We start from the raw sequence: 9,955 nt of genomic DNA on the forward strand, positions 1-9,955 counted from the left end.
AAAATTTTATTTCCCTGTACCCTGAAACAGACACTGCTGACTCACCCAACAGCCATCTCCATCTTTCTTTCATGTTCTTTTTTAAGGCATCACATAGCCATGTGCTTCTGGGAAGCCAAGCCTTTCCCCAGCCCCATGGAATAGTCTTGATTCATCTAAGGCAGCAAGTTGTAATTCCCTACCCCCTGCAAATGACTGGCTTAGAAATAGGCATGTAACACAACTGAGATCAATTAAATATCAGGAAAAGTCTATAGGGGTATGGGAAGATTTTCTTCACTTCAAAAAGAAGAAAGGGACTTACTCTTTCAGCCAGCCTTTGTATGTAGTTGTGTGAGGACATGATGATCCAAGTTGCAGCAGTTACTCTATACAGTTATCTTATCAAGGAGGAAATCCAAATATCAAGGATGGCAGAGAAGAAAGATTAAAAAGAACCTGGGTACTTGATGATGTCACTGAGCCTTTGCATTCATCAAACCTGAACCTAGGCAATATCCAGACTTCTTGTTATGTGAGTGTCAGAATGCAAACTCTGGGCACTTGAGCTCATCTCTCAAACTGAATTGTATAGTGAAAGCAATAATAATTAATAAAAATGTCTACCATCGATTGAGTACTTAGGTACTGTTCTTTTGATTATTGGCTACAATAAGCCTGTGAAATAAGTATAGAATTATGTCCATTTTGCAAATGAGGACATATAGGCTCAAACAAGCACATGAATTAGCCAGATTTGTAACCATCCAAGGTTTGAATATTTAACTCTGATTCTATGCTCAGGACATGTGAATGGAGCATGGGAAAATGTTTGGAATATGCTGAGTTCAAACATGTACTTAATAACCAGTTTTTTTTTTTTTGGCCACAAGTGCAGCATGTGGGATCTTAGTTCCCCGACCAGGGATCGAACCCATGCCCCCTGCAGTGGAAGTGCAGAGTCTTAACCACTGGACCACCAGGGAACTCCCATAACCACTTTTAATTCATTAGTTACTTGTCAATGTAGTTCTGATTTGTGGTAAACCAGCCCCCAAGACAGCCATCCTCACTTGCTGGTATTCACATTTTTGTGTAGTCCATTCCCATAATGAATAGGGCTGACCTGTGTAACCAGTAGGATATCCTGACAATGTGTCGCTTCCCAGGCTAGGTCATAAGAAACATCATGGCTTCTGCTTTGCTTTCTCTCGGATCACTCACTCTAGGGGAAGCCAGTTGCCATGTCACACACACTGAAGAAGCCCAATGGAGCGGTCCATGTGCCAAGAAACCAAAACCTCCTGCCAATATCCATGTGTGTGAGCCATCTTGGAAGTGGATCCTCCAGCCCCAGTCAAATGTCAGATGATTACAACCCTGGCCAACACTTGACTACAACCTCGTGAAAGACCTTGAGCCAGAACCATCCAGCTAAGCCACTCCTGAATTCTTGACCCACAGAAACTGTGAGATAAATGTTTATTGTTTTACAACCTAAATGTCCATCAACAGATTGAAACAGAGCAGGATGTGGTCCTTCCCCCTGTCCTCCGCCTGCCTTTTGTCTGTGAAAAAACTTTAGCCAAAGAATAAGTTTAATCAGAAAAGTGAGAAAATGCAGAAACAAAGGAAGACAGTCCAACAAGACTAAATAATAACAGTTTAGTCATTAAGCATAGTCAAGGACCTATAGTCCCTCTTCATGGGCTATAGATAATATTCTGAGCCATATCCTGTGAGCTGTCTTATAGATACTGAAACCCACACCAGGTGGAAGAAGTGAACTATGTGATGGATGACTATAGCCATGACATATGCTGCCACAATTCCAAGAATTGGCCTCAAAGAAATGGGAACAAACCGACCCTAGAACTGAAGACTAACTGTACCTAAAACAATCAAGATGACACTGGTCAGACCAACACATGACCAATTTCAAGATGACTGTCAGAGCTGACTGTGCTGTTTCTACATGTAGCCCCTTCCCCCCATCTATAAAAGCTCTTGCCCACAGATTGTCGGGTGTGGGGGGCGGGGGGGGGAGGAGTCAGCCTTTGGACAGGAGCCCACCCTCCCTCCACCCCCCAGTTGGCAGCACCCAAAATAAAGCAAACTTTCCTTTCCACCAACCTTGCCTCTGTAATGGCTTTTGAAAGGCAAGCAGCCAGACCCCACTTTCGGTTACAAGATGAATGAATAAAGAAGATGTGTTACATATATACAGTGGAATACTATTCAGCCATAAAAAAGAATGAAATAATGCCATCTGCAGCAACACGGATGGACCTAGAGATTATCATACTAAGTGAAATAAGTCAGAAAGAGAAAGACAAATGTCATGATATCACTTATATATGGAATCTAAAATATGACACAAATGAACTTTCATACAAAGCAGAAACAGACTCACAGACCTAGAGAACAGACTTGTGGTTGCCAAGGGGGAAAGAGGAGGGGAGAGGGATGGATTGGGAGTTTGGGATTAGATGCAAACTATTTTATATAGAATGGATAAACAACAAGTTCCTACCATATAGCACAGGGAACAATATTCAATATTCTGTGATAAACCATAATGGAAAAGAATACAAATAAGAATGTATGTGTGTATATATATATATGTATATATATGTAAAACTGAGTCATTTTGCTGTACAGTAGAAATTAACACAGCATTGTAAATCAGCTATACGTCAATAAAATAAAATTTTTTAAGTGTTTATTGCTTTAAGCTGCTCAGTTTTGGGGTAATTTGATATATAGCAATAGATAAATTAATACACTGGGTAATTGAATAAACTTCTTAACTTTAAAGGCAAAAAAGGACATTAGATTTGTTTATCAACTTATATTTTTCAAGGAGATGTATATGGTCCTCACCACAACACTGAAAAAGGAATAGAGAAAGTGCCACTTCAAAAAACTGATCATCAGACACACTTGCTCAAGGTACTCAAGTTAGCCAGGGACAAAATTAATAGAAGAACATTCTGGGCCTTTTTCACCAAGCCTTTCCAGTATCCCTGTTTGGAAGTTGGCTCAGGCAGAAAGGCCCAGAATTAATGCAAAATAAAACAAAAATGAAAGAAATCCCCAAAGAGTCCCTAATTTTAAAATATCTCCTAAGAGGCAGTCAGCCACATATAACATTCCTGCTGCTCCCAGCCTCACTGCCCTTCTGGTTCTCATTGCACGCAAGAGTTTACGGTCTTGGATCTTGCCCAAAATTGTAGATAGTCATCAATTTTGAGAACATTCATATATTCTGAACGGTGAAACTGTTAATGGTTATGGTGTTTATAGCTTGGGTTTAAATAGGAAACTAATAAAGATAACATCTCTGTTTGATAAGGTGTTCAAACCCCAGTCAATGGAAGTTTCCTGTTGCACAGTGAGTTCTTTGAGTCCCTCATTGAGCCCTGGGTCCAGTCTCAGAAAACGCAGTTAGGAGGGAGTTAAAACTCACGGAGCTAATGTGCTTTTTGTAGAACTAATATTGAGGTGGTAAGTGCTACTTTTGGACAATAATGAGCGAGTGAGTGACTGGCTGGGTCTGCTTTTTGTTAGGAATGAGCCCTATCGAGTTTGTTCGGGTTTCCTGTGTACTTTGAAAGAGCAAACAGAATCTCCGGGGCCAAAACTGCTCTGACAGAAACCTTGGTTGATGACCTTGGCTTGAGTTGGGCAAACCCTTGCAAATGAGGTCTCTTCTTTGCTCCAGAGGTAGTAAAGTTGTAAGGTATGTGGCCTTTCAGGAGTAATCATCTACAGCAGGGAACTTGGCACAAAGGCAGCTTGAGTTTGTTTCTTAGAAGTAATTCACATTAAAGTCTAAAATGGACTGCAAAGCACATACCCATCTGCAGTAGATGTTGCTACAGGTGTAGGATGTTGTGGTTTCTAATATCTTACATATGTTCTCTAAACAATACCTCGAGTGTCTTTTTGTTTCTGGCCTGTGTGGTTTCCTGCATTTCCGGCAGATGATCCTACGTAGAAAGACAGCTGCCTGCAAAGTTTACTGAAAATTATGTATAAAGACACATATACAGAAAATGATATTGGCTCTGAAAGAAGCTTGGAGTAAGAGTGGGATGGAGCCTGCCACACTTGTCCAAGTAGCTGAAATAAGCAGCGTGATCAACGTCCAAGCCTGAGCAGCTTCCCAGCACCTCCAGGAATTCCTCCAGTTCCCAAGCCCTTAAGCCCTGCAGCAGACCAAGTAATAGGAATCTGAATTCAAAATACGGGAGCATGCTAGAGGGTAAAGGAAAAGGATGTCCCCGTTAGATGCGAGCTCTTTCCAAAACTCCATGCCCAAGCAGGAAGTCAAGAAGTTTTTGTGTGAATCGTCCACATCATAAATCAAGCAAGGTTTGGCTCTGGAGCCGTACTCTTGGGAGCCAGAGATACTGCTGGGACACAGCAGGTTGACAAACGCCCAGGGTGTGGAGCGTAAGATCCTAGACGGCCAGGTGGTACTTTAAAAACCAAACACATAGGCAATCCTGAGGCCTGTCTACATACAGTCAGTGCATTCAGACTTTCATCCCATGCTGGCCAAGCCCAGGGTCCTCCCTTCCCCCATCCCACAAATACCCTCTTGAGACTACGGAATTCCCATTTTGAGGATTCTCTCCCATTACAGGTTTGCCTGATATTCATTTAGGTCTCACTTACCCTATATAAAAGCATTGAGGGGAGTGGGTGTGCGTGTGCGCGTGTGCATGTGCGCGTGTGCGTGTGCACGCGCGTAGATAGTTGGAAGCCCCACATGTAAACTCTCCTACAAAGAACTGACCCTGTTGAGAGTTCTTATCTTTAAAAACTTTTACATCTTCTTTTTCTTTTTCCTCTTCCAAAGAAGTAATGCAAATGGGGGGCAGATTAAACTGTCTCCTTGCAGGGCTGTATTTATCCACTTGGCCTCTGAGAATAGTGACCTGGCAGAATTCTAGTTTCTGACCCCATGAACCGGTCAGTCCTTAGTGGACTAATGAAGTATGTGGTTCTCTCTTCTGTCCTGGAGTTGTGAAGGTGACCAGGGGAAAAGACAGGTCAATAAGGGCAGCGGAGGAGCAAAACCATGGCTATGCCACAAGGGAGGGGAAGGGGTGCATTTCTTAGAGTTTCAGATCCTCCTCTTCCATCCCTAATTGGGGTCTCTCCTCCTATTTGTAGCTTCCTTATTATTACCCAGCAATCGGCCACAGGTGGGTAGAGCAGAGTGCTAAAAGGAGAGGCTGAAATCCTTCCTGAGACTCTTGCGTTGTTAGTATAGGCCCAAAGGCACAGGACTTCCATAGGGCCCCTGGCCAACAGGGCAGTGATGTGAATCAAGGATTCAACCTACAGATCAGATATTAGAGAGAACAGGCAAAGGTATTATTTTTCATTTCATTTAGCAACTTACAGGAAGCCCTAGATCTATGCATGTCAGGCACACAAGGGAAGCTTTCTCTGTAGAACATGACTTCTATTTTTTCTTTAATAAATATATCAGATTACTTAATGGACTTCCAGTTGAAGATAGTTGGCTAGATACGCATCTACCTCCACTTCCTCCAGAAACTCCACTAAAGTAACAACTAAGGAATCAAACAAAGAAAAAACAAAAGGTAAACAAAGAGAAGAGAAACAATAACATTCTAGCAGCTGAAAAGCATTTGGAGGAGTGGTAATGACTTCGCAGACCGTAGAAAGTAGGAAAAGCTGAGAGCATAAAATCCCCCATAGGTCTAAGAACTGGCAGTACCAGTTACCTCTGGAAGTGGGGATAATGATGGGGCTAATACCCAGAGGATTTGTTGAGTTTGTTTGAGAAGCAGTGAGGGGACTTCCCTGGTGGTGCAGTGGTTAAGAATCCACCTGCTGGGGAGGGGGAAGGGTAAGCTGAGATGAAACCTTTAACAAATGACTACCACATACATGAGACAAGAACAAGGTATTATATAAAAAATAAAAATCTTCAGGGAATTAAATGTGGGAAGTAAAAATGAAATTCTCAGTAAAAGTTTTGAAAATGAAGTTGAAAAAATATCCCTGAGGGTAAAACGAAGAGACAGAAAATAGGAGAAGAATAGTAAGAAATTTAGAGGACCAGCCCAGGACATCCATCATCTGATGAGTAGGAGTTCCGGAAAAAGACAAAGAGAACAGTTGCGGGGGAGTGTGGATCATCCAATAACTTATTAAAATCTACAGAGTTAATGACCTACTGCATGCTGGCCAAAGTGGATACAAATAGATCCACACACCAGGCTCATCATTGTGAAATTTTAACACTTTATGACAAAGAGAAGATCCTAAAAATTAGGTACAAAGTATCAGGAATTGGAATGGTGTCTGACTTCTCAACAGCAATGCTAGAAATATGAAGGCCAAGAAGCAATGTCTTCCATTCCTGAGGGAAAATTATTCCCCACCTAGAATTTTATACCCAGCCCCAACACTAATCAAAGTGGATTGGTAGAATAAGGATATTCTCAGAAATGCAATTCTCAAAACACTTACCACCATTTACCCTTTCTCAGAAAGCTCCTGGAGGATGTGTTCCATCAAAACAACTGAATAAATCAAGAAAAAGGAAGACACAAAGTCCAAGAAACAGGGAATTCAACATGAGACAGAGGCCAAGGTAACTCCCAAGATGGTGGTGAAGGGAAAACCCAAGACAGCAGATATGTAACCAGCTTAGGGACAACAATCAAGATTGGAGGGGTTTAGAAGGCTTTTGGAATGACATCTGATGGAATAGCTAATGTATTTGAGCTTATTGAGAGATTTCCATAACTGGAAGGGAGTTGGGGGCTTATTTGGTGATAAATAAGCAAAGGCAACAGTAAGGCAGTTATTGATGCCAGGGAAAACGGTAAGTTGTGGAGAAAAGGAAGAGCAATCATAGTGTACTATACAGCTCAGCTGATAATAGCATTTTAAATGGTCATAAAATGGCAACCTATATATTGATCTGACTACAAGCATGTAGAAATATTTGGGAGTATAGAGTTGGAGGGTGATGGATCATGTGAATATGGGTTGTAGGAGGGGGTGAGAAAGAGTGTTAAATCCTTATAGTCTATTGTAGGAAGTCCATAGATAATATTTAAAAGTGAAAATTCAAGAAGTAGCAATAAAATCATGTGATTTGGAGATAAATCACATGACGTGAATAACAAATAACTGTTTGGAAAAATCGAGTAGGTTTGCCTTCAGAAAGTGGGAATGAGGAGAGGCAGAGGGTGGAGGCTTCTCTTTTTCATGCAAGCCTTGTAACAACTCCTTGCCTCTTTACACATGTGCACATGTACCTTTGATAAGAGTAAAACTAAATAAGAAACAACATCATCGCAGGGCTTCTGAGTGACACTTTCTTGAAGACTACCTGACACTGAACACAGATGGATAGGTGCTGCTTTCCAAGAGCCTTGGTGGTCTCGTGCACCCATTTGTTTTCATTCTAGTTGAAACTTCTGTGATTTTTCATGGTTTCCTAATCCAGCATGATGCTCCTCAAAACCCTCTGCAAGGTGAGGCTGATCAGTTAGAGGTAGAACTGTTAGTTACAGCACTCACCCTCTTTTCAGAGCAATGAGGAGGGAGATTCTTCAGCAAAAAACAAGGCAGCGGCAAGGGTCGCTGATAATAGTATCAAAACCAGAATGTTTAGGAACCCTTTTACTTTCCATGTTTCGTTATGAAAACTCTGACATTTAGTAATCTTACCCCCAAAACCAGATTAAGAATTTGGGCTATTTATGACTTTTTCAAGCATTTTCAACTAATTTCAGCTGTTCAAAACAGTTTTCTCAAAAGCACAGTCCCTGTGAGGTTTTCCAGTTTGAGATACCCAGACAATACAAGTCAGACATAAAACAGTCCAGACGACAACGTGGTGAGGGCTCCAAGGATGGACGTTCCAGACTTGTTTCTGGTTATCCTGTGAGGAGGCAGCCACTGAAAAACTTCCCCAAGGAAACAAGCCTTTCCGGGAAGTGGGAGGAGCAGAGTAAACCATGAGAGGATCCCGGTTTAAGGAGGAAGGACTGGGGGTAAATTGGGGGAGGACTTTTTTCCTTCTTTTAAAGAGGAAAGTTTAGAGAGAATACATTAAAAGAGAGCCAGGGGCTTCCCTGGTGGCGCAGTGGTTGGGAGTCCGCCTGCCGATGCAGGGGACACGGGTTCGTGCCCCGGTCCGGGAAGATCCCACATGCCGCGGAGCGGCTGGTCCCGTGAGCCATGGCCGCTGAGCCTGCGCGTCCGGAGCCTGTGCTCCGCAACGGGAGAGGCCACAACAGTGAGAGGCCCTCGTACCGCAAAAAAAAAAAAAAAAAAAAAAAATCTATCAGGCTCCAGACAGGGTTGGGCATTCAGTGGTGATCAAAACAGGCTCAAAATCCTGCCCTTAGGGCACGTAGACTCCAGTGGCATGAACTCAGAGATTGTCAGAGCAGAGGTCTATTGTGTTCATAAGTTACAAACTCAGATGGCTCCAGGGGCCAGACTGGGAGTAAAAATGCACAGAGGGGATAAGAATGGGTGGCAACTGCAGCAAACCAGAGAATGTGTGTCCCCAAAGGCATCCACATACAGTTTTTGGAGCACTGTACAGTGTTTGTTGTTGCTGTTAAGCAAAACGCTTTCGGAAACTCTCAAATGTCCTTGGACCAAAAACAAGGCCCAGAAAGGATATGTGCCTTGCTCAAGGTCACACAGCCAGGCAGTGGCAAAGGTAAAGCCGGAACTCAGCTCTCCTGGCCCTGGCCCAGTGCTTTTTTTTCACTACGCTATACTCCCTCTGGGCCCAGAGTTCAGTTCCTTGGGCATCTCAGAAAGTTTCTGACGTGATCTTGATGAACAACTCATTCATTCTCTCAACAATTATTTATACAGCTCTATCATGTGCCAGACACCAAAGAAAGTTTGAGAGTGTTGAACAAGACCAACGTCAGAAATGGGCCTTAACCTCCCAGAGCTGAAGAGTGTATCACTTCAGGGATCTAGATAGATTATAAGTAGGAAACAATAAATTCCTTTTTTCCCCTTTGAACACTTCTGAGGCAGTAGTTATGACTCCAGGCCCAGATATACAAATGTGCTTAACCTGAATGAGAAATAAATGTAATTTTATGTAATTAATGTCATATGTCCGTAAAATTAACCTAGCTCAACAACTGGTATAAAAAGATTACTGTGGAATAGTAACTGGGTACATAGTAGCTGATCAATACAGACTTGTTGGCTATAAGTGGTCATGCGCTATGCAATCTCAGCTGCTGGGCAGATGCATGAACTTGTTCTGCATTTGGCTACTTTCTAACAACCTCAGCAGTAGCATGGTCAAGGCTATCCAACCATTGCACAAATATTGATGGAGCGCCTGCCTACCATGTGTAAGACTCTGTGTTAGAGTGCATATGTAAGCGCTGTGGTATTCAAGGATCAGTGTTTGTGAACCAAGGTAAATCGGAAACCATTTTTTGCTAAGAGTTTCCCAGGAGTGTGGTGGAATCCTTTGGAAGAAGCCAAAGTTAGCTTTCCTAGGTTAGCAACTCAGTGTGTACCACCTGCTATGGCTGGAAGGAGAGATGGACAGAGGTATGACCACAGTGATTCATGGGCTATGGCTAATGGTGTGACTGGTCAGGGACTTAGAAGGAACATGATTGAAAATCGGTGACAAGGAAATATGAAGAAACGGTATGTGGATAGACTTTCCTGAATGGGCACGGAGTGTGAGATATTTGTGTCTCTTGTGAATGCTTACAGAAAGGTGACCTCAGATGGAGAGGAAGGCCTTTCTGTGGACACCAGTCAGTATCTTCTCTATCTACTCTTGGCTTTGCACAGTGGGCTCATGAACAAAGTGGCCATGGTAGGGATGAAGGGATAAAGGTTGTGTGTAGACTCAGCAACATGGACTTCCAGTCACCAAGGCTGATCTGGCTACAACCACTGCTGAGTGCCCCAACTC

This window comes from Lagenorhynchus albirostris, chromosome 3 (assembly GCF_949774975.1).
Source record: "Lagenorhynchus albirostris chromosome 3, mLagAlb1.1, whole genome shotgun sequence".
Lineage (NCBI taxonomy): Eukaryota > Metazoa > Chordata > Mammalia > Artiodactyla > Delphinidae > Lagenorhynchus > Lagenorhynchus albirostris.